Source organism: Plectropomus leopardus, chromosome 12 (genome assembly GCF_026936395.1).
Source record: "Plectropomus leopardus strain MGB_pleo_1.0 chromosome 12, ASM2693639v1, whole genome shotgun sequence".
In the NCBI taxonomy this organism is placed as follows: domain Eukaryota; kingdom Metazoa; phylum Chordata; class Actinopteri; order Perciformes; family Serranidae; genus Plectropomus; species Plectropomus leopardus.
Window position 1 is genome coordinate 34578225 of NC_142187.1, and position 24335 is coordinate 34602559.

At 40.7% G+C, this 24335-nt stretch overlaps 1 long non-coding RNA gene across 1 annotated transcript; it reads left to right on the forward strand.

Moving 5' to 3' along the window:
* Positions 1-16303, forward strand: LOC148188143 (uncharacterized). Its single transcript, XR_015778129.1, has 4 exons — positions 1-407; positions 7217-7310; positions 9591-9757; positions 15289-16303. It is a non-coding gene; the product is annotated as an uncharacterized LOC148188143 (long non-coding RNA).
* Positions 16304-24335: the final 8032 nt, after the last annotated feature.

Here is a 24335-nt window from a genome sequence, read left to right on the forward strand (position 1 = left end):
TTGACTCCTGTATTTCTGTAGGAGAAGAAGAAGGTTGACAGGCTGTTAGCTGTAGCACGTTAGCTAAGGTTGGTTTGTCAGATTACCAGCTGAGGTGTCAACAAAAGACAACCCGGACGCCTGCTGTGAGATTGCCTTCGTCTCTGTTGGTGCCTGAGAAGCAGCAGCTGTGCTGTCAGCAGCCAGACAACAACAGGAAACATTTTTTAACGGAATCTCCAGGTTTCTCCAGAACAAGCGTGCTAGCAAGTAGCTCACAAGCTAACTGCGGCTACTTAGCTCGCTGGAGCGACGCTGAAGAAAAGAAAAGAAGCGACGAAAGAAGACGCAAAACCAGAGTGAATCTCAGTGAGACTTCCCAGCGGTGGACAACAAAAAGATGCAGTTTAATGCTGAACTTTAAACCGGTAAGTAACATCTAACGTTAGCCATTAGCACTTGCTGCGCCTCTTTAAAATGTTGTATTTGAACTTTATACAAATGGCACACGTTAAGCTCATAAGACGGCAGTGTTTCGGTGAAGTCAGGACTCCACTGTTTGGGGGACACTAGACGTCACACAGAAACTCATTCAACCCACACGCTCGAGCTGTAGATAATAATTTTCGAGGACCGCGTGGTCGTATGCGACCATAGTTAGCATCATTTATAAAAGTTTAAAAACTTTGAGACCGTGTGGCGGATCACCTTACTTTTTTCGGCGGTGAAAGCTGCCGGCGGTGCCGTTCAGAGGGATGTCTCCGACGCATCTTTTAGGATCCTCGGTATCCAGCCTGGGAATTCAGGTGTTTTGACGAGACCTTGTTCCATAAATCCATAGTGATAGATCCGATATTGGGTGTCTACCGTCCACATTTTATCCATATTTCGATGATAAAAGTCCATTAGCATCGATGCTAAACGCCATATTGGTTTCCCATAGTTCCTTTGGAGAGCATGACCAATCAGAGGTTTGTTTTGTTCTTGTCCACCAATCGGGAGACGATCCGACGCTTTATTACGGCTTACGTTGCCGATATGTCATCATCTGGAGAAACCAGCACTGTGATTGGCCTAATCTGGTGCACAAGAACGAAAGAAAGAAAGAAATTAAATAAATAAATCAATCAATAAATAAAATAGAATAATAATAATCTGTTAAAGGGCTCTGGCCTGTATCCTTCTGTATCTGTTGCTGTGTGTTATGAGGGCCTCGTGCCTACCACAGAATCACAGCCGTGATGATACACCAGCACAACATCCCTCCCTCTCCTGTGATATTGCTTAAACACCAGTTGCCGCCTTGACCTCATAAATGCATATACTACATGGCGGGCAAAAGTCAATGTTTGGTCAATGGTAAGAAAGTTTTTTAAAATTCATGTATTAAATATCAATATTGATCACATGCAAATTGTAATATGGTATTATTGTTAACTGCTGTCTATATAGAGTGACCTAGATTAAATATGAAAATATATTCAAATATAATATATAAAGATAAAATAATATATAGGATTAGAAATAAACTGGAAACAGCTATAAACCTCTTGTTTAAATGCTCTAAGCATTAATGCAGCCCTTCTTTGTAGCTTCTGTGTTGTTTCCACTTTATGACCTCAGAGCACATAAACATTTGGAAAAACAACTTTCCAACTCGGAAACTTCGACCTTCCAACATCACATGAACCGCATTAAGCACAAAATGCAGAGGGAGGAAGCAGTACAACAAAGCATTTGCCTTTAATTTTTACGGTATTAGACAACAAAAAGGGATGGATACTATAAAATAATAGTATATTGCTAGCGTCTGTGCTGCCAGCATTTCACTGCATATTGTAGACATACAGAAATATACCGCATTTCTGTTTTACAGAGATAGGTTGTTAAGTCTTTTTACAATATAAATACTGAAAAGGTCTTTACTGTTATTTTACGGTGAAGTTATTTACATTGTAGAGATTGTTCCTTCAGCAGTCTAAGACTGATCACCAGTTTTCATCCCTGCCTCATCCTCAACAAGCAATAAAACATCATCTTTAATCCTAAAATATTTATCACTTCTGTGGGTCAGATATGGTTTGTGTGCAGATTTCTACAGTTTTATGATGCGTGTATATCTCCGGTGCGAGTGTCCTCAGAGGAACACAAGCCTCTAAGGCCGCTGCAGTTCTGAATCTCTTCCTGTCCATCATCCGCTGAAACGTTTTCTCTTCAGTCTGCAGCCGCCTGCTGTGAAGGTCATTTACCACTTCATTTGTCAAAACCGCCTCAGCTCCCTACATGTCATACTTCACCACTTACAATTTCCGTCCTGCGTAATGATTTATTCCATGTTACTTATTTGTCTTTGCTCAAACTGTGTTGTTGTTTGCGTAGCATGAGTGATAACCTTATTAATATCTCTGGCAGGCCGGTTTCTGGTCCATTTCCCCCCACAGAAGACGAGCTCTCAGCGGGCTGTCTCTCGCACAAGTTGTGACTCTGAGTCTTAATGTGTTTCAGGGGGGAAACGTGTCAGATGATTTTGGTTATGTGTTGTGTGTGTCCTAACAATCAACAGAAGTTTCTTTTAACCTTTAAGGTCCGATTTTATATTACACACACTTGTATCACTCTGTGATTATTATATTAAAATTATTATACATTAATATTATTTTCTACTTTTTTTTCTGTTTGTTCATTTACTTAAGTTGCTGCTCATGTGCTACTAATATTTAATGTTACAGAGAAAAAAAAACATGATGGGGACTGTTTAGTGCTTTTCGGTTTTAATTCTTTTAATCATTTTGGCTGTGTTCATGCACATGGCATACATTTTGGCAAGATTGTAGGGGTTTTTTTTCAGCTCAGCTGCTACAGTAAGTCTAAATTACACTGTATAAACATACTGTAAAGTGCAAAACATGCAACAGTGAAACCCATTCAAACTGACATTTTTGATCCCACAGCCATCAAAGTATACAAACATGCGCTGTTTTATTTCTGGGTGTCATTCTGGGCTTTTGACTTGGAATTTGTCATTTTGACTATTTTCCACTTGGTTGTGTCATTTTTACCATATTCAGCATATGAAGAAAATACATGCTATTTCCACTAGGTGCAATGACAAAAAATCATTGTGGTTGTAAATCGATGAAATATCTCAGACTGATAATCATAAACAAACAAACAAAAATCTACTTTTCATGTAGTACATTAATAATAATTTATCTCTTTTTAAAATGTAAAACATGGTGGCATCATTACAAAATCTGGCATTTAAAGGCTTAAAATTAAAATTAATGAATATTTGCAATAGGACTGATGTTGGTTAAATAAATAACTCAATGAAAGTATAAAATAATATTAATGAATAATATTTTTTACATTTTGATTTTGAAATTTTTGTGCAAAGTGATACGACTGTGTGTAATATTAAAGCGGGCCCTAAGGGTTAAATTTTGTATTTTTAACAGATATTTCTGTTCTTATGTTAATACTTTTTGTCTGCGCTTAATACATTCCCTGTCTTTTTCTTTTTCTCTTTTTTTAAATATATGAGCTCTCCTTTGCGTTGGCGGATATTTGGAGTGTTTGACTAAAAACTTTTGGCCAAAATATCTTCTGGCTGGCACCCTGTAAAACAAAAACAAAGAATAATAGTTGCGAACAAAAGCCGCCACAGTGCTACTCTCATTTTTAAATGTAACGCAACATCCCCCGTGTTTCGTCCAACCCAAAAAGCCTGTGATTTGCTCGGCCTGGATTCAGGATAACGACATTACAAAGGTGAATTTAATTCAGAAGCTCCCCTACAATCCATCACTCTGTTAATTCTCCATCTGATTCAATGAGCTGAGCTCTGTCCTCATTCAGTTACTGCGTTCTTAATCTGAGTGTTTTTTTCCTACAAACTAAGTTTGCGTGTCAGGGAAATAAGGACTCTTGGCTCATGTTTGACCCAGATCCAAAGTCAGGAGACGTTGCACAGAAGCAAATTTAAACAAGACCTTTATTCTTTCTTCTCTTTGTTCCATTCGCTGATGAGCAGTAATCCTACGGGGAATGAAGAGAGTCTGTCTGCAGTTCCTCTGCCAGGCTGAGCCTCCGCACACTCGATTATTTGCCTCAATAAAAGTCTGTTTTGCTGCAGAGCCTGGTGTTTAACCCCGCTGCGTCCTGAGCAGCGGCTCGGTGCAGGGAGAAGCATTTATCTGTGTAATTATTAACCTTTATTTAACAAGAGGAGGGTGACTGAGCCTTTACACTCTTTTTCCACCTACTCCCTCCTTGAGTGGTACATTAACACATGGCAGCAGGCCAGGACAATCACAGTCTGCTCTTATTGGAGCTGAATGAGCCAGAGAGGTTCGGAAAAAAACCGATTTTCAAATCTCTTTAATCACAGAAAAGCTGTGTGAAAGTAAAAAAGAATTAAAAACTATGGAAAGAACCACGTAACCTAAAGTAAGCAACTCAAAAGCACCTCACTACGAGCAGTTTCTGATGGCCCACCTCTATGATTAAGATGAAGTTAACCCTTTGAAACCTGAGAAAATTGGCAGAAGGCATGGACAGAAATTAAAAAAAAACACACAAACCAAAACAAAACAAACAATATCAACAAAGAAATAACCTACAAAGTAATTTTGTAACATAATTTTAAATATGTAATGCTGATAATTTTCCCCCTAACTTTTGAAAATAATTTCCTAAATCTAAATTTGATTTCTTGCAGTTTGTGGAACATTTCTTACCAAGTTGCTCATTGCCCCTCTTCCATGGCATCCAAAAAAATGTCACCATTTTGTGAGTTTAAAGGTTTAAACACATATGAAAGGCATCTGAGAGCAGCACAATAAAGTGATGTCACTCCAGGTTTCAAAGGGTTAAAGCACGAGTTTATTAATAGTAGACATAGCTACCATGATATCACCCATTGGTTTGTGGTGCGCTGTTTTGAAAACTCATTGTTATCCCAGGTCACCACATATTTCCATTTTGTTCATGGACTCTTGCTACCATATATTGGTGTTTGGGGAAGCCACAACAAAAGCACATGCTCGTGTTTGGCTATAATGGCTCAGGTGGTTTGGTTTAGGCAAAAAAAAGCATGTGCTTAGGTCTGGAAAAAGCGTCATGGTTTGGCTCTACATTTATACGGGAAGGGTTAGCAGCTGGCTCCCAGGTGGAAGTCCAGTGTTTGTTGGACGCATTCATCACCTCCAGTCCACCCTATAAAGAGCTTGTTCAATATGTCCGCTCTGTCAGTGCTTTTGGTGTACAAGTGTGATGCCAAAAGCCATTTTCCGTGTCAAACCGTAACACAGCTAGACAGCGTCAGATGAAAACATGCTTGGACAGAACCGATGGCATTGTTACTCTGGTGAACTGCCGGACAGCACGTGGTGCTTCCACATGCAACATGCACGGGTGTTGTCATTTGACACTGGACAGAAGCAGCTTTGTGCACATGAAACGCTGAAGGACAGCATCAGGGAATAACGCTACTGGTAAAAACATAATTTAAGGAATGCAAGTGCGGTTCGAACCCAGGTTGGAGCGAAGTTTCGGGGGGCCCTTCTGGGTCCTCTCCGGCTTCCTCCCACAGTCCAAAGACATGCGTGTCAGGTTCATTGGTAACTCTAAATTGCCCGTAGGTGTGAATGTGAGCGTGTATGGTTGTCTGTCTCTGCAATAATCTGGCGCAGGGCTGGGCGATACAACCATAACGATATCAATCACAAAATAACTTTTCCTCGATTGAAATATGACTCAATATAATGTCCATAGAACACATTCCAGCCACGTTTTGACAGACAGCACAAACAGCCAATGATAATAAGAATAGCGCTGCGGCGAACCAAAAGCTATAGGAGAAGTAAGCCTACTCAGAAGTTTCTAATTCCTGAGTAAAATGATCAATAGCACAGAAGTTACACAGAAGTTGAAGTCAGAGTCCTGCAGTCAGGAGAGGTTGGCCTATTATCAGCACAATGTTGTGTAAACATAATGACGTGATCCCACCATGTGCATTTAAAGATTGTTTTAAAGTTCAACTTGTCCGTTTAAAAAAAAAAAAAAAACACAGCTAATCATTCCTGTGACAACAGTTTCAAATGAAAGGCTCAAACTGCTGACATTGTGGACATCCCTCTGTCCTCAGCTCTGCGGCGTCGTCCTCTGTGTGATGACAGGATGCAGATTCTCTGAATGTCAGCTGCAGTTTATCTGACAGATCAGAGGCAGGCTGTAGGAGTGATCTCACACACACACACACACACACACACACACACACACTGCATGCCTTCCGCTTCCTCCGGCCACGCTCACCTGCACTTTACCCGCCATCATCGATGAGGCTCACCGCCGCCAGCAGCCCACCAGTGTGTTAGTGTGTTGCCTTGACGTCAGGTTTATTTATGTTGGCCAACTCGAGCGTGGTGGATCTTGCCCGGGTTTCCGACTTGGAATTTCGACTTCAATAACCGCTCCATTGCACTTCTGTGTTTCGGGGATTGTTTTTTCCTCCCCCAGTTCTAAGTCATTCGGTGGGTTGATCCAGCCCAGAGCTGAGGTTTTCCAGATCATCTCAGCCAAAATGCAATCAGATATAATTAAAGTGCAGGGACCCAATCGAATTTCGGAAAAGCCTTGATTAAACATTGTGGATCATATATGGATGTATACATGGGAAAAACTGACTTTGTTGAGTAGGGCCTCTGTAATGATGCCAGTCTGTTCAATGACAGTCAGTGTTTAAATTTTTCCCTCAATATGGTCGTCACTGGAAGTTTTGTAACTATGTGGTAAAAAAAAAAAACTTCCATCCCCATGGGCATCTCACATCCCTCCAAAGTTTAGTTGATGGAAACTAAAAAAAATTCTGACCCCAAAATCCACCTTTAGTGGACAGCGTCAGCTGAGAACCTGGCAGGACAGAACAGTTTGCAGTCTTTAAAGCTGCTGGACGGCAGTCGCTGCGGCAGCATGATACGCAGACATGTGCATTTGGTATAGATATTTTTTTATATTTTTTTCTAGAATGTTGAGTTGTTAGCACCTTGTAATTTTATATTACTATCTTTGCACCTTCTTTTTTTAAATTATTGAATATTTTTAGTATTTGTAATTATTTTTTACTATTGTATTGTTCTTTTGCTGCTATCCTGTACCTCATAGCTGCTGTAACAATGCTGATTTCCCCACTGTGGGACTAATAAAGGATTATCTTATCTCATATCTTATCTTACAGTCGGTGTCAGTTGAGAACGTGGCCAGATGGATCCTCCTCTGTCTGCATGATACGCCACTGCACGCCGTCAGGTTGAAATGTTGCTGGCAATGACGTAAGGAGCACAAAAGATGGATCAAACATACTGCAAAATTCACACGGGAATCCTACCCACCGCGCCAGCATTTGTGTTTGTTGACGTCCCGGCGTTGGTTGTCATGTTATTTTGTTGCCTAAACATAATTAACTGCAGCGCCATTCCACCATGTGCATTTGTTGACATCACGGTGGCGGCATCACAGAACATCAGCAGCAGACGCAGAGGGATACCTTGAGTATAATATGCAGACTCAGAAGCCCACTGAACAAAAACAAAGCAATTAGAAAAACACAATCCAGGCATGAGGAAGTTTTCAGTGAAAACATTATCAGCAAAACAACAAACACATCGTTTCTGTGAGGGAGGGTGGGTAGAATGTAACATGTTTAAATGATGTTTCAAAGGCATTTCCGTAAAGAAACCCTGAATCCTTTGAGAACTCATTGTTTTGGTCCCAAAAGTAGTCAAATTTGAATAGATTGAGTTTAGAAATACCAAAATCAGCTTAAAGTTTTTAACTAAAGCCCCCAAATCCCCCCGAATAATACCGATTAGATGACCTGAGTGTCCTCAGTGATGGCTGCTGCCTGACATGTCAAACCACTGGTGTGGTCCTTTAAATAGAGATGAAAGAAAATCAATTCCCACTGAAATGCACTGGTTTTACGTCACCAGCTCTGTATCTTTGCTGAGCAGGATGCAAATGTGGAAGTCTGAGCAGCATAAAATATGTCCCGAGTAATCCTATACTGTACTGGGAGGAAAAATTACATAACCTAATCAAAAAAGAAGTCTTAAAAGAAGCAGATCTGCAGAGAAAACACACAGAAATCATCCTCATGTGTTCCGAGTGATATAAGTTTATAATCCCCTGTTCAAGATTAAAGACGTCGTTGAGATTTTCCTGCTCTCAGATGATGTCGGGGAGTCACGGAGGCTGAGGCCGGTTCTGGAAATGATCATGTTTGAGGGTAACGCGGCAGTTTGAGCCTGCTGCAAATAACCGACTGTGTTGGCATCATATCTGAGAGGCAGCCTGAGGGGATGAGTCATCCAGAGGACTTTCTTTCTCTTTTTTTCCCTCCTCCTCCTCCTCCGGTCTCTGGCTTGTAATCTGCTGCGCTCAGCTCGTCGTCCATTTGGCTGCTGGTGCTCGTTGTTTGGCGTCGAGCCGCGGCGTTAATCATCTGTAATCACGTCGGTAATCAGAGAATCCTGGAATTTGATCAATGCAGAAACATTTCTCTGATTGTCCACTTGAGCTGAAGACAGTCAAGATGCTGCTGAACCGGAAGCTCACATTTAAATTCATGCTTATGACTGTGATTTCTGCAGAAGTCGTCCTCTCACTCACGAAAAGCAAAAATTACAAACTAATTGACAAATTAAACTCCACATTTCGGCCTTTTTGTTTTCTTCATTGTTGTTGGAATGGCTCACTTGAAATTCACTCATATGACTGTTATTGTTTGTGCTGAAGAACAAATGGCTTCCTCGTGTTCAGGTTTTTACTGGTTTTATGAAGAAGATGCTTTCATTAACTCTCTGCAACCTGAGCAAGAAGGCAGTGAGCAACTAGAAATGACCCCAAAATAAGTGAGAAAATAATGATAACAAGAAAGAAAATGACCTGCAATTTGAAAAAAAACAAGATTAATATATATATATATATATATATATATATATATATATATATATATATATATATATATATTTCAATAGGCTCATTTTATAAATTTAGTTAGAATTTTCCATTGATTTTCTCTTTTCTTTCTTTTTAAAGGCAATTTTCAGGTCATTGACTTTTTTCCGTTTTTTTTTTGTCTTTTTGCAGTTTGTGAGACATTTTAGGCCAAGTTGCCAATTTCATTTTTCCCTTGTTTTTTTTAAATAAATGACACCAATTTGTTCACGTTTCAAAGGTTTAAATACTTGTGAAAGGTGTCTGAATGCAGCACAAGAAAACTGATGCCAGTCCAGGTTTTAAATGGTTAAAAGGCTGAAATCTGTCACACAGACTACAGTTGCAGGGTAGGCTGATCTCATAAACTGGTCATAAGTTTTCCTATTAAAAATCATGCACCTAAATTTGTACATATCCTGCGTAATCATGAGCCAGTAATTTTAACACGTTCTCATCCCAAGTCGTCTCTTATTGCCTTTTTGACGGTGGACATCTATATAAAACGCTCTGAGTGTCCGCATGTGTCTGTACATGGTTAGGTTAAAAGCACTGTAATTAGGAAATGTTATGACTGTATGTGTTCTGAACTCTTGTCCTTTTTCCATCTGTAGGTCTGCACAGGTGTGCCGCATCACCTGGCGAGGTGCTTCACACCTGGCAGGCGACGCAGCTGCTGAAGAGCTCCTGCTCTGGCAGCAGAGGACAGAGGCTTCTGCTGCTGGCTTTCCTGGTCTTACTGCCTCTCTGGGTGGGTTTCCATAAGACATTTGCACAAAAGGTGAGCTATATTTTCAAAATTTTGAGATAACATAATAGCGTGATGACTGAGTTTCCACTGAATGCTGTTCTGTGACTTCTCCTTTCGCGATAAGAAGCATGGCGACGGATGTTCAGGCGATGTAGGCGAATTATATGAGCCAAAAAAAGAGCAGCTTGGTAGGAAATGTTACACAAATTGCAAGAACTCAAGCAAGATTTACAAAATTATTATTTTTAAAAGCTACAGCAAAATATCTAAGGAAAAAAAATAAAGCCAAAGAAAAACTCCATTTATAATTATCAGAATTATGTATTTAAATGATGTTACATAATTATAATTTTAAAGCACTTTGTCTTTTTCCAAGTCTTTTTTTTTTAAAAACTTTCTTGCTCTTTTTTGCCATTTTTTAAGTAATTTTCATGCACTTTTTAGTTATTTCTTGCACTATTTTGTAGCATATCATATGAGCTGTCGTGTGTGCATTTTCGTAGTATTCGATTCATTCTATGAGGATACGTTGTGCAGGGCAGCAGAGCAGCCTAATGGGAGAATCCCAGGTTTTATGTCCGCATAAGCAGACGGGTTTGTCCTTGGTAAGATGTCCTTGTGAAGGTTTTCACTGAGCTCTCAAGAGAAAACTCTGCATCTGTTTTCGATAAAAGTGAAAGATTTCCACCTGCTCCACCTGAGACAGGTGCTTGTTGGAGCAGCAGAGTGTGCAAGAGCAATAAAAAGAAAGATGGCATGAGCAAATGTATCTGGTTTTCTCTTAAAAGATGTTTTAGATGTGATCCACTTCTAAACCTTGTTTCGAGTTAGACGGAGCGGAAAAATAGATTTTATATCTTTTGTGAAACACTGAAACAAATTAAATAACGTTAAAGGCGCCAAAGAGGATAAAATCTTGCATGAGGAATAATACAATTTGATCATCCTATAAAAGAATCCTCCTCTGAACAAACTAGAGAGGACACAGAAAAACAACATTTTGACATCTTTTATCCGTAATATATCACAGGAACAGTTGAGAGTCGTTATGTTCCCCAGGAAAAATCCTCACTTCCTGAACTTCAATTAGCCACATATTACAAATCTGGAGCTGTGACCCAATTCTGATGAGTTATAATCCAGCCCTGAGTGCACACCGTGTTCACACTGATAGTGTGACATGAGATGAATTTGTGGTTTCACCGTGCAGCCCTTTGAACACATTGATAGAGCAGCATCAGCAGCAGCTCAGGGACAGTCCTGAGTGTAGGTCACCTGCTATTTGCAGCGCACACAGTCACTGCAGGTTCACATGTAACGCAAAAGAAAAATTCAAAAGACACCTTAGATTTCAGGCTTCAGAAACAGTTTTTTCTTACTTTGTTCTCAAAGAAAAAACATGTTCCATCCTCATAAGCACTGTTTAAAAAAAAACTGTCCAAATGAAAATGCAAAAGCATGCTTAACTGACGAGCAACAACATTACACTAAAGCCTCGTTATTAACTCACGCAAGGAAGAGCACGTTGATCCTATAAGGCTACCTGGCTGCAGTGGAGCATCGCAGCGCATTCTGACGTCTCTGTTCCTCAAAACAGTCAAAGTGTAACTGAACATTAATGCGTAAACACGTAAAATGTCCTGTTAACAAGATTAGAGCAGGCACCTTTATTTCTTTATTTTTTTTGCCACATCCACCGTTGCAAAATATGTTGCTTTATTTGTGTCGCCTCACACATGAGATAACAACACACACTCTGCTGTCTTGAGCACAAAACTGTTGTTTACACAAAAACACTGAGAACGGAGTTTCTTAAAATCTTCACCCTGGAGCTGGAGACACTTAGATTTTCTTATAAAGAAACGAAGAGGTAAGAATATGACTGCCCGTGATTAGTGACTTTATATGAATTAGAAACTTATTTTTTGCTTTGCTGCAATCTGAGTTTGTCTCCTGCACTTGTCAGTCCTCTGCCTGCTGCAGCACAGCTGGACTGAATGATCAGCTCGTTATCAGGCAGCTTCAGGAGCTCATAACGAGCCGATCATTCGGATCAGCTGTGTGGGAGCAGAGATAGATCGAGCAGAGGTTTGTGAAATGCTGGTTTAAACCAAAGACCACAAACATCCCTGTGTTACAAAGCCATGTGTTTTCTGCGTTGGTGTGGGAATGTTGCATCATAGCGTTGAGATGATGACGCCTAAACACTGAGGGGTTATAATACTGTGACTCGGGATTTAGATCTGCAGAGGTCACAATCATTTTGATCCCCATTCTCTTTAACATGATACATACAAAGGTCCTCTACTCAGACTGTGAGATGTTTGCAGTCTTACAAGTTCAGTGCAGCTCTGCTGTGTGACATGCATCTTAATAAACTCGGCTACAATATCAGGTTTGATGAATGTAGACTGTACAGTTACATCCCCTGCTGAATCGCAGACTAAATCAGTGTGCAGGAACATAACTTCATCAGCGTGCTTCATCCATCTACGTTGCTGCAGCAGTCAGAGAAAAATGTAAATAAACAAATGAAGCCCCCTCTACAGTCGCATTTATGTGTGTCAGAGAAAAGTCTGCAGAGGAGGAGAATGCAGAGAAAAGAGGACAACTTGGCACAACAATTTTGCAGCAAGAGCTCAAAATATTTATTAGCATCTACAAGAATTTAGCAGTTTTGCACTGATCAGTTCAATATTTCATGCTGCATTTCTATTGGTTGGTTAGTAGATGCAGGTCCTGACAGCAGCCACACAGTGAGATGGTCATCCCAAATATCTGACTAAATTTGATCCCAAGACTGTGACATCTTCAAACCTCTCCCAATGTGCAACAAAGGAGCACCGTTTCAGAGCCACGACTAAAGATGTCACCACAGTTCTTTGACGTTAATCTTCTTTGGTCTGGGACAGCCCAAAATCACACTGTATAACGGGATTTGTTTGTGCACGTTTTTCTCTTACCACTATAGCAGTGTAGATTGATGACACGCCGACGCCATTTTGTTCTTGCATGCTAACACACAGTAGGTTTAAGCCTGTGATTCAGTAGGTGATGCCATCAGTCTGTACAGTCTGCATACATCAAACTTCATGTTGTAATCAAGTTTTAAAAAATTCACATTGCACAGCTTGAACTAAACTTTTAAGATTGTAAAAATCTCACAGTCTGCAGGAGGCTTCATTTCGGGGCAGCAGACTTGATGAGCTCAATCAGCGTGATCAGGAACACACGTGGACTCGTTGTGTCCTGTACACTTCAGAGCAGCATCAGGCCTCATCCACATGGCCTCTAATACACACGCAGACAGAGTTCTTGGTCATTGTAAAAGAGACATTTTGGAAAACACCTGCCAGGGGGGAGATATTCAGAAACTTGGTTTTCAGTGTTTATGTGTAGACAGGAAGCACTGGATTTTTTGCCTCCTTTGTTTTTGACGTCAGAGCTCATCGTTATCTCCGCCTACAACACGCTGTATTTCCTCATCTCTTAGACAGATAAAGACATCGAAACTGTAATAAAAGGTGGTATTGAGTCAATATTATTATAAAAACAAAAATTACTGTCTATTTCTGCTGACAGCAGCACATGGCACGCAGAAAAAATCAGCGAGTCGCTGTTTCTGTGCAGCTGAGACGCACCTGAGCAGCGCTGCTCACACACGAAAGGTGTGTAACTTCACCTCAGTCTCCCCTGCAGTGCACTATTGTTGTTGTTGTTTTTGTTGTGCATAACAACTTTAGGCCTGTGATTGGCTAATGTGGCCTTACAGTAGAAGTTATATCGCCACCTGTTACTTTGCCATGTGCTTAACAGCCGGAATTTGGGTTTTGGTGTGGACAGAGATTTTTTTAAAATACTATTGGTGTGGATGGGAATTTTTTTTTATAACCAGAGACGAAAAATATGCGTTTCTAAAAAAATACCCGTGTACGTGTAGACTAGGCATCAGTCTCTAGCTGGCAGATCTTGTCGCCCCTCTTTTGCTCTCTTTGTTTTTGCAGCACAGCACCCCTACAGCACATCTGCACCCATCCACTCCTTAAACGACTGACTCTACACATTTCTCCTTTTTATGTGTGCTAATGTGTTCTACTTAGTTCTATTAGTTTTAGTTAATGAATCATTTTATCTGTTTTTTTAACCCGTGTGTCTCCCTCTGTTTGTCCAGCCTAACAGACGGGTTGTGACATTGTGTGTCATTTGCTAATTTGAAGCCGTGTGTGTCAAATACAGGATATTCAACTTTGTGATGTAGTTCATGTTTAGACACTCAATTTAATGAAGTGTGCATAAAATTCTCACTTTTTTCTTCTTGCATGTCGACAAAAACGTGTGTTTACGTGCAGCTAGAAAGGACGAGTGGTCAGAGGAGTCCCTCCTGTGTGATTTATTAACGAGGACGCTGCTGGTCGCTCGTTTAACGATGTCTATCAGCAGCACCTTCACCTCTGTTTCCTGCGGGTCACCGCTTTTATACAGGCGACACAAATTACCTCGCCGCCGAGCTCATCAGCCTTAATACCTGTCAGCGCCTGCAGTGTCCACGCTGCATGCAGAGGTGTTTAATGTGCTGATCAAACAGCAGGACAGTCCTGTTTGTTATCATTTACTTTAATTCAGCTCCGATTGATTCAGTTCAAATCAAATCAAGTGGAAATTTGACAAAGTCTCCTTTCATTCACGTCTGTTCTTTCTTACTTTAAGTGTTTGCTGCACTCGTGTTTTTCTGCTTCCCACAGATCAGTCAGGAGGTGAATAGTGAACCAGTCAAATGAAAAACAAATGTCATTTTATTTTTCCTTAAAGAACTTCATTGACCAGCGTAAGAACTAAATGGAGTTAAACAAAACCTTAAAGTAATAAAATACACAAAAACTCTAAATTAATGAATTAAACTCTCCCCACTGGTGTTTTTTGCTTATATTTTCTCCATGCTTGTAATTGTCTTTACGTTACTTCACTGTTTTCCTTCTAGTCAATATTGTTTTTTTTCTCTGCCTGTCTCTTCAAAATAAAAGCACTTCAGTGTTAACAGGAAATAAATACATGAAAGCAACATAAAAACAGTAAAAATGCAACTTAAGCAATGTAACTGCTGAACACTGAGGTCATTACACAGTGCATGGGGAGGCTCTGACGTCATTAACTTTACATTTAATCTCTAATTAATATAATAACAATAACTTCATCTATATGCCACCTTTGAAAAACAGTTTTTTTGAAAGACAAAGCAAAAGCAGAAATGGAAAATAATAGATGGCGAAACAACAGCAGAGAGCCAAACTATCCTAGAGAGAACAAAACTAGGTTAGAGTTAGGATGAAATTTTAAAAAAAAAGTGAATTTTTTGTATTTTTCTGTAAAATATCAATTTAGTATTTTGTTTGTTTTCTTCTTTTTTTTGCTTTTGTTTTTTGTTCTCAACTTTCCAGTTTTCAAGCCTCTATCTTCTTGGCCTCCCCTGAAACTTTTTTTCTGTGTTCATCTGCATTTTACGCAGTTTTTAATTGTGTATAAAGTCCCTATTTTATCTTTCTGACAGTCTTTTCTGTCTTCAGGGTCCCAGGCTGGATGCTGTCAGGCTGATGTATGGAGTCGCTGTGTGCTCACACGCTGTGTCACATGTCGTGTGTCAGGAGCGTCGCCTAACACTGGAGCTTCTTCCCCTCTGACCGCCGCAGCTGACAAAACATGTCGCCTCCCCAAAAGACATCAGCCCCCCTCCGCCCGTCGCCGTGTTTCACCGCCGGTCTGCAGCCGTCTGCTGCCAAATCAATACATGCAGATCTACCCCAACATAGCAGACTCCATGACTCTGTTATTAACGTGTAACTCCGTGTATGCAGGTGGTGGGACGTTCTACATTTACCTCTATTCAAACATTTGGTAGGCTATTCTGACATAATGACCTATGCTCCATTCCACTCTATTTATACAGGTGTTATGCCTTTTTTTTGATAGATATTTCCCCTGACAAAATGACCATCTCATCATTTAACTCTATTTATGCAGGTGGTGGGCCATCAGAATGACCTACGCTGCAATATACTCTATTTATATAGGTGTAAAGCCATTCTGATCGACATTTGTCCCTGACAATATGACCAACTCATTTTTAACTCTTTTTTGAGAAGTGTTACCTATTCTGATAGACATGTATACCTGACAAAATAACCAAAAATGACTTACAATATGCAGATGTCTGGTTTAAAACATTAATCTTGATTTCTGAAAACATCAGAAATGGATTCAGTAAAAACAAACTCAAACCAACCATATTATGTCCAAATAGGCCAAGCAGTGGCTGAAATACTGTCAGTTTATGTGATTATGCTCATTTATACAAACTAGGTAAATTATGCAACATGCCCAGCATATGGAAGTTAGCATCTGGCAGTTTCCTAATGTCGGGGACCCACACTATGCATTTATAACATATAAGTTTGGGGTACTAAACATTTTTGGGTTGACTTTGCTGGCAGGTAGACTAAAAGTGTTGGACCTCAAACGGGAACACAATTGCCGACATTAGCTCACCAGACTTTGAACCTGAATTCTTTCTGATGAAGATTAAGATGAAGATTAAGCTCAGGTGTGCTCAGTTACTCTCTGCATGATGGGGAGGGGGAGGGGAGGGGGGAGTACCTTTCAAACAGGTGAGTGCAATTCACAAAAACAGTTGTGAAAATATCTGTGTGTGTGTGTGTGTGTGTGTGTGTGTGTGTGTGTGTGTGTGTGTGTGTGTGCGTGCGCGTCTTGGCGTCTTGCGTCGCGCAGAGGAGAAGCCAGCTAATGAGCAGCTATTTTCGACCCTCTCCAGGACAGGATGTCGTATTTGCCGTGACTACACGGCAGTGGGAGGCACACATCAAATCAACACAGACGGAACTGGACCATTAATGAGCCTTCGAAATTCAGACAGCACTTCTGATGTGTCACCGGGCATGTTCGCCGTGTGTATGTGCGTGTGTGCGTGCGTGTGTGTGTGTGTGTGTGTGCGTGTGTGTGTGTGTGTGTGTGTCTGTGTGTGTGTGTGTGTGTGTGTGTGTGTGTGTGTGTGTGTGTGTGTGTGTGTGTGTGTGTGTGTGTGTGTGTAAGAAAATCTCGGTGTAAAGCCCTCCAGGAACAGCGAGCAGTCTTTGAACACCAACAGTAATTTACAAAAGCAAACAGGATTCGCTGCAAATTAAGAGCGGCAGCCTGAAATCACACAACGTTCTGAGCTAATTGTGGTATCTTCGCTCACATCTCGACCTCAAGTGGCAGCTGCAGGAGGAGACAAACACTTCATATCATACTGTTCGCTGTTCAGAAACTAAATCAGCTTTAAACAATTCAGTTTTCAGATTTCAAGATATTTTGGTTTGAACCACAGTGGTGGACCAACTACAGAGCAGTGATACTCAACACGCGGCCCGAGGGTCAAAACTGGCCCCCCAACCGTTTTCTAATTTACAATAAAAGAAAATGATTTGCACTGGGAATTACTATTATTACTATTTTACTTTGAGTGTACATGAGGTGCCAGAGGGCATAAAACGCCATCACAATAGAGCTTGTTTGTCAAAAAAAGTGCCAGTTGAGGATCCTTTGAAAGAGATCCTAATTAAGCCCCTGATGTCCTGAAATCTTAGAAATGCCCTATAATCCAAGAAATGTCCTCAAAATCTAGAAATGTCCTGGAAGTGTTCTCAAATCCTAGAAACGTCCTGAAATCCTAAAACCATGTACGGGGCTGCTGCGATTGGCCCCTGTCCAACTGTCATTTCGCAAAAGCGGCCCTAAAGCAACGCAGGTTAAGTATGTTTCAAACACGTCTGCATCTTCTGTTCTCTGCTTCACATTGAAATATCATGAATTAGATGTGAGCACAGCAGTTAAATGTAAAAAATGTTCACACTGAGACCAGTTTTAGCTCAGTTTTATGTTGCACGTGCATATTGATCAGAGCTGCTCAGGATTTATGAGACATTTTGCACAGCGTGAATCAGGTTTCGTTGGTTGCAGCTGTAGGAGTAATGATGTGACGTTAATCACCTCTGGCTGTTTACGTTCTGCTTGTATCACGCTGCACTCGGAGTCGTGCCGTACAGCACTGAGCGTTTGTTTTTGGAAACCACGAAACATAAAGGTTAAACACCACCAGATGAAACGACACGACGATCCGGGGCCAGTCCTCTTCCACACTGCAAGAAAAGTCTGATTCAACCACTGATCCAAAAGCCTTAGTTGAGATTTTTGAGGTGGGGTTGGATGAGGTACTTCAGGGTCAGTGTATTTACAGCAGTTTGGAGAAGTACAATTCTAAATTATACTGCACACCTGTTCTAAAATGCAGGAAAAATATGCTAAGATAATTCTTGTGTTTTTGGAAGTTTAGTCTAAATAAAACCTGTGAAACTGGTGCTGCAGGAAAACTAGGTTGATGATTAAGATCCAAAAAATTTTTGAAAATGCTGAATATAACTTTGAATAACCTGGTTTTCCAGAACGTGTTGTAATAAACGGAACGCACAGTACGTTTTTAATGTTTTCATTTACAAATTTACATCTATACAAGAAAAATATACAAAAAAGGAACAAAGCACAAGAAAATTCATCAAAACGATTCATTTCACATAAATATAATATCACTTGACCCCTGAGCGGCTCAGCAACAGTCAATATTATGAGTTGAAACACTTTCCAAAACTTGATTTTCTTTTTTGAGGGATTCGTGTGACTACGGTCAGGTGAACATGGCGTCTTTGTATGATTCTTGACTCACCAGTCTGGAGAATTTTAGTGTTAAAATAGTAAAAAGAAAGTAGTCAACCAAAAAAGAGAAAAGTTTACTTGATCTGACTCCTGTTTCACATTTAGAGGAGTCAAAGAGTGCAGTGACTTAACATTTTTTGCAGCGTGGGACGAGGCGAAGGCAGAGCCGGCGCGGCGTGGTCGGTGTCGTCGACCCCGCTCTATGATTAAACTGACAGTTGGGATGTCGCAGGGCGCCAAAGCACTGCTATCGAAACTGTGAACTGGCTGCCATAATTAACGGCTTGGGCTGCTCGAGGAACAATGTGCCAGAGCAGCTGAGGAGGATCCGACTCGCCATCAGCAGCCCGAGAAACTAAACTGCTTTTGGCTTCTTGTTTTCTGCACCAGGAACAATGTGTTTGGGACTAAATGTGCAGGGATGCCACCTAGAGTTCAGTTTTCTGAGGAATAATCTGTAAAAAAGCTCACTGTTAATGTTTTGCAGTTGGATTTTGGTGCAAACAAAAGGCAGAGATTTCATTTAAGCCCTGGAAATCCTAATCGACATCAGTTTTTTTGCATTCAGACGCCTTTCATAAACTATTTCGCCCTTTGAAAACTGAGTAAACTGATTGAATATCCTGAAAGAAAAATAAAGGGGGAAAAGGGCAATGACCAACTTGATAAGAAATATTCCACAAAGTGCAAAATTTTACCTAAAAAGTAGAGAATAAAAACAAAATCAATAGAAAATAGGATTATTAGAAAATTATTTTTAAAGATGGGGAAAATGTCCAGATAACTATATTTATAGTTATTCTGATTTTATATTTAAAATTATGTCGCAGAAAAAAATTTAAAAAACAATTTGTTGTTTGGTTTTGTTGCTCTAATTATTATTTTTTATTTATTTTCAGGTGATTTTCTTGTAACTTTTTGCTCATTTTTTGATTATGTCTTGTTATTTTTGAAAGAAAGCATCAATGCTTTGCAAATGTATGTATTTCATCAAGAGTCCTGTGCGACTGTTATGTTTTATTTGTTTTTATGCACATGGTCTAAACAATGAGGGGGGCGTGTCACCCATGTGCCCCCCCCAGAAAAACTACGCCTATGCTGACAATTCATATAAGGAAAAGAGTGAATGCTGTTAAACTCTTAAAAACAATGGCTGTGATGTAGTAGTAGTAGTAGTAGTATTTTAATCAGTCAATATACATAATACAATAAATACAAACAGTACTGTCAGTCATGTTGAATAAAGCAAAACAGTAGCGCATCGTCCCTTCAAAAGCTATCAATCAAAATTTACATTACATAAAGTTATAGACAAACTCAGAGAAATTCAACATAAAACTATTTAAAATTAAACCAGGTGTAACATATTGTCAGAGACTGCAGCTCAGATTCCCTCCACGCCTGCAGAGCTCACTCACTCACTCAGAGGACCTGATGATGCACACCTGTTTCCACTGATTGAGCTGAAGACCTGCAGCAGCATCTCTGCAGAACAACAGCAGTTAACAGCACAGTCTGACTGCTAAACCTCAACAATCTGAACAACATGAAAGCTTGAAAAGTGGACGAAAATGAATCATTTATGTTTACTCGCTCAGTAAATTCTATCAGATCCTCTACATTACCCTCCGTACGAGACTCAAACACACCATTTCCTCGCGCTGCGTTTGGGCAATCAGCTTTTTCTGTAAAAGCTACAAATCAGTGGTGATGTGCGGCGCTGCAGCTCTATCAGGACTTTCAAAACCACCTTGAAAAGACGTTTAAAAGCTGCTCAGCTCTGCACTCACTGACCTTGAACTCTGGACTCTATAGCTTGCTTTTTATTTGCTGTTCTGTGTCCTTTGTATTCTGTGTTTTGTTTATGATGTACTTTTTTGTTGTGTTGTCTGTCTTATTGTATCACTTTATATAATATGCTGTTGTGTGTACTGTAAAAAACTTTAATTTTGTGCTGTGTGTTTGTTTGACCTGCTGATGTGAATTAGCTCTGAGCTATAATCTGGTGCAGCAAATGGTAACATTTATGTTTCAAACTCTGCATGGTCCTATTTAAATAAAATAAATAAATAATACATTTAAAAAAAAAGATCATGTGGAAACAGGAAGTCTGTTCATCATATGTGTAACCAAGGGCAAAGATTTTGGTAAACTTTGGGGGGGGACAAGTACCCCTAACTCCATATGAAACTGTGTTTTTGGGGCCCACAGGAAGCAAACTCCGGACTCCCACATGAAAGTCAGGTGTCTGTGGGACCCGCCCGTCCCGTCAGCACTCTCACGCTCCTTATATTACGTTGTTATCGGCAGCGTTATTACCTGACGCTGTCCTTCAGCGTTTCATACACACGTGAGCGGTTCCATCTGTGGGATGATGCAGCACGGTCTTTATGTTTGCACAACAGCGTGGATCGTCATTAGCATTAGGCATCAAAGTCACAGTGACGTTGTTACCGGCAGCGTTATTACCTCCTTCAGCGTTTTATGCAAACGCCACCGGTTCTATCCAGCTGCGATCTCAGGTGGCGCCACCTGTTTGCATTGCATGTGGACGCTCATGGTGCAGTCCGACCATCTACCAGCATACGCCACCAGTACTGTCCGAACATGTTCTCGCCTGATCCGTCCGGCTGGTTGGATCGGGAAGGAGGCTTTTGGCGTCACACTCGTAAAGCAGAGCGGCGTTATTTGATGAGTTTGGCTGGATATATATATTAAATGTTATTAATGTATATTAAAACAGTGGTAAGTGCAGTAAGAGAAAAGAAAATGTCCTTGAAAAGTCATGGAAAGGTTTTTAAAAAGTTGGGATCCAGGTTAGTTTCAAAGGGATTTTTTAGGGACCACGAAGGGCTACGAATGTCTTCGATCTGGTACATGTTGTGACACTTCATTTGGACAAAAGGGACCATCATTACAATCCCGACAAAAATCTTCAGGATATGTATGAATTTTCTATTTTTAAAGAAATAAGAGTAGATAAATTAAGCAGACGATGGTTGAGTGTGACATGAGTCCCCGGTTCTTGTTGTTGAGCCATGCAGGACATGAAAGCCCGTCCCCAGGCCTTGTTAGTGTCTCCTGCAGCCTCTGATCCACACAGACTTTCTGCAGGGATGAGTTGTGTCTTGTTATGCAGCACACATGGACTCAGTCCTCTGCTGCATAAATCTACACACACACACACACACACACACACACCAAGGTCACACCTGTAAATATTGTCTCTGGCCTCAGACAGGTGTCCCAGCCGGCTGTCGCTGCACGATGTTAATCACCGCTTCACTTCAAACCGCAGACAGCGGAGAGGGAAAAAGTACATATTGTTCAGTCTGCGGCGTACAGCATGTGCTCAGAGCGAAGCTCGAGTGTGAGCACAGACAGGTGAGCTGAGAGCGTCAGGACGAAGACACTTTACAGGATTTCTGTGAAGTTAAGAGGAGCAGCCGACTGTGTCCTAATGCAGCTTTAATCATCACTGTAATGAATTAAAATGTGAACTGTCCGCCTCACTGCTTCATCACCTGCCTTCATTTCCTGTATGGACAAAAACTGTCTGAGGTGCAGCGTTTAAGAACCCCATTTTTGGGGGGTGAGTATAGATGATGGTCTATGTGCAAAAATATACCAACAACATATTTAAACTCTTACAGAGAATAATTAATCTGGGAGAGCAACAACAACGACAACAAAACAACACAAAGTTTCCATTAACCCTAAAGTTGCACAGATTGAAATTGTGAATATAAAACGCCAAAATGCCAAATGGAAACAAGAAAAACCAAAAACTGCCATATATAGCGCAGAAAAGTTTTTACGCTCGCATGAGGTGGTATTTCAGCTATTTTAACTCTGAGAAAGTTGAGCGGATCAGCGGGAAGTTTTAAATCCACAATTCCTCTGTGAAAATGTGGACTATCAGCTCCCATGTATAAGGGGCTCGCCTTTCCGATGGCTGCAATAAAAATAAAGCTGCTGATGTTTTGAGCATCCATCACCATGGTTACTGGAGTGTTATCGTGAGAGGAGATGTCGCACAACATCACTCAGTGGAAACGCAGTCATCTCGCAATTGTGCTTTATGGACATTTTGAAAACATTAAGTTATGTGCAAATCTGAAACGGAAACCTGCTCACAGTTGCAAAGTCTGACAACGCTTTAGCCTCAACTATTTGACAATGAGCCAGTGAAGCATGTAGATCTTATGCTATTGATCTACTGTAAAAAAAAAAAAAGGCCCTTCTCATTGTGAACTCATAAAATCGTGCCACTTTGTCAGTTCTTTTGGTGTAAGAGCACAATAGTCCTATAGGGTGGGCGGTAGTGGCGGTCGAGGGGTCAAACAAACCTGGATTTTGACGCTGGATTGAGTCCGGTGTTTGCTTCCTGTTTGAATGTGATGCTTGTGTGTTTGTTGACGTCCCGAGGTGAGTTGTCATCTGCTTCTGTTGCCTAAACATGTGCAGTGTCATCGTGTGCATCTGATGAAATCACAGTATCAGCATCCCGCCATAAAGAGCTGAAACAGAAGGAGAACGTTATATTTAGACGTGCTCTGCTGCAAAGCTGCAACATGTGGCAACGTGGGATGAGAATATCTTGAAAAAAATAGTACAATGTAGTTTGTTATTGAACATCTTGAATGTGTCCAAAATAAAAGACAACAAGACCAAAACATCTGTCCATTTTTGGACTCGCACTCAAAGTGTGAATGAACTGTTGAGGCAATATTTGAGTTTTGTCCAGGAGGCGTTGCAGCAGCCGTCGGGTCAGTCGCTGTGTGCAGAGACGGACAGTGACCTGATGTGTCTCTGTCCAGATAACACACACACAGACTGCAGCATCAGGGATTCAGCACACACTCGTCTTATCAAACCAGTCAGCAGTGAAGGACATTTGTGATGAGCAAAATGTCACACTGACGCTTACCTGCAGAGTTTATAATCGTCATTCCTCATCTTTAAAAAATACTCTAATGTTCAAACGTGGTTTGGTAACTTCTGTGTAAAAGTGAATATATCACCTGTAAGAGTGAAATCCAACCCCACTTTGGTCCGCTTCTCTAAAGCATTATTTTGGTGATGTGTCTGCGATTTTCAAAGCTTCCTCTTGGATGCATGCTGTTTGCAGTCTATCACCTGGTCGCTGAGTCTCTGCAGATAAACACTCTGCCACACACCTCTAATGAAGCCTCGTTTCCACGGTTTTGTTTTTCTCAGTATGTCACTAAAGTCTGCAGAGTACGTCCTCAATGTTCAACGCAAGGAAACGCATCTTTTCACAGATGGATAGAAACATTGCGGCAGAAATGTTAAATCTGAGTATTTTTCGTTGTCCAAGTCTGGCAAAATGTGCACAACCAGCTCTTTCTCACTCTGAATTCATCAAAAACATCTGCTCTGTCAGTGCTTTCGTGTTGTGTGACGCCCAAAGCCAACTCACACATCCATATGCAACACACATGTATGGCGTCCGATGAAAACTCTGTCGCACAGAACCGGTGCCGTTGTCATTGCACACTGCCAGATAGCTGGAAGGCACCGGGCGTGTCCATATGCAACGCACACAGGTGCCGCCACTTTACATGCATGCATCAAACCCTGAAAGACAGCGTCAGGTAATCACACAGAAGGTCACTGACAGAGCGGCTCCGTGTGACGAGTTGGGATGAGAACGTGTTGAAAATACCGCCGCTGCTTTTTTCGCGTAAGATCTTTTTCCTTTTTTCAGTTTTTTAAAAGATTTTTTAATTCTTACTTTTAGGTAATTTTCTTGTAACTTTTTAGGAATTTCTTGCTTATTTTTGGGTCATTTCTTGTTAACTTGCTCATTGCCTTCTATTTTATG